The sequence below is a fragment of the Lepisma saccharinum genome, chromosome 15 (assembly GCF_977018435.1).
Source record: "Lepisma saccharinum chromosome 15, izLepSacc3.1, whole genome shotgun sequence".
NCBI classification, from domain to species: Eukaryota; Metazoa; Arthropoda; class Insecta; order Zygentoma; family Lepismatidae; genus Lepisma; species Lepisma saccharinum.
In genome coordinates, this window is record NC_139243.1 from 77361648 (window position 1) to 77363297 (window position 1650).

Sequence of the window (1650 nt, forward strand, 5' to 3'; positions counted from 1 at the left end):
AAACGCATTCCAAAAGAGGTTGGTGTGTGGATTTGGTGAGCATGAAATAGCTGAGTGATGATCAGTGAAAGTTTTTCTTCTGTTTTCGTTATTTTACGTTGCTTTGCGACCTTTGGAAGTTGAATACAGAACTGAGAAACACGAAAAAGCCGACCCCGTGTCTAATTGGTTAGCGCACGCGCTTCGAAGTCGAATATCTGGGGTTAGAACCTTCGTCAGAAAATGTGGATGTGTCGTTGTCTTCATCCCACATCCATCTATCACGTGACTATGACAGTGATATGAAATGTTTATCATTTTATAAGCTATAGTAACACGATGAGAGCGATAGATATTCCTCGTATTTTCGATTTTCTCTTAAAGTAATTTCCCGTTTGCGGTGATAATGAATTCTACTTAGCATGGGAAATATTTTTAAATCAATTTTTGCTACTCCATGCATACGTAACTGATTAAAGAGAGCCTCCACGATCGCCTCGTTGCAAGCAAGGAGTATTCGTTTCGATGTCCGTTGAAGGCACATAGTGATTAGGATTTCAGTTTAAACTGTAGATCTGGTCCCGAGTTGCCTACCTGTGCACAAAGTGGACTTGAATGAAATACTTCTTCAAAATTTGTGGCAATTAGTTACTGATGGTAAGTTGTATTCTTATGTGATCTGCGGATAATAGACGTGTTGAAAGCAGCTCTTAATTTTCACATAGATTTTAATTTTTGTCATTTAGTGTCGCCTTTCTGTCACTTTTGAGTAATCACGACGAGGAATATGAGTCATGATGTGATAGATGGACACTCAGAAGAAAAATGCCAGGCAGAATCCCTGTCGTCGTACCGCGCTGTGTTAACCACACCTCCACGGAGGTCGAGAACTTTCACATACAGTAGATGCTTACACATCTTCCCAACACATTTTGATAGCTACAGCTGTCGTTTTCAGTGAATGAGTTATGTATATTTTCATTTCCTGTCGAGGCACAAATTCCATCACCCAGATTTAACATTTGAAAATTGTAGGTCCAGTATAGCTTAATACAGGCACGTAGTCAGTATTTTATTTCAAGGGGGACTCACCCCTTATCAGCATCCACCATCTAAAGCTAAAAAGTTGGGAGGGTAGAAGCCCTGACGATAAATTCCTCAGTATATTACAACTAATTATACAAGACTTTCAATCCTGCTAAGGAAGTACAATTAATGACCACTATCCAGTGTAGAATTTCGGGAGGGGCTTCAGCCTCCTTAGCATTCTTCTTGGCTACGTACCTGTTTAATGATTGTGGATTCGCGTAAGTCAGAAAACATTTTCCGTTGCAATGTCCAACTGATCTCCGTTTAGCACGTCACCCTTGAAGTGTAAGCTATGATTCTTTCTCGTATATGAACGAGATGTGCCTCACCCCAACCCCATCAAACAAAACGGTAATTGACCCCGCAGAACGAATTTTGGATCTATTGCCACTTATACATTAAGTCTACAGAAACAGCTATTATGCTTCAATATAACAGAAAATGCTCCTTAGCAAGTACAGTCACGGACACTTCTGAGTTGTAACTATTCCATTAAGACTCAATGTTTTTGTTACAACCCAGAAGTGTCCGTGACTGTACAAATAATTAATATGTGACTAAACTTCCATGCTTTTGGTTCCG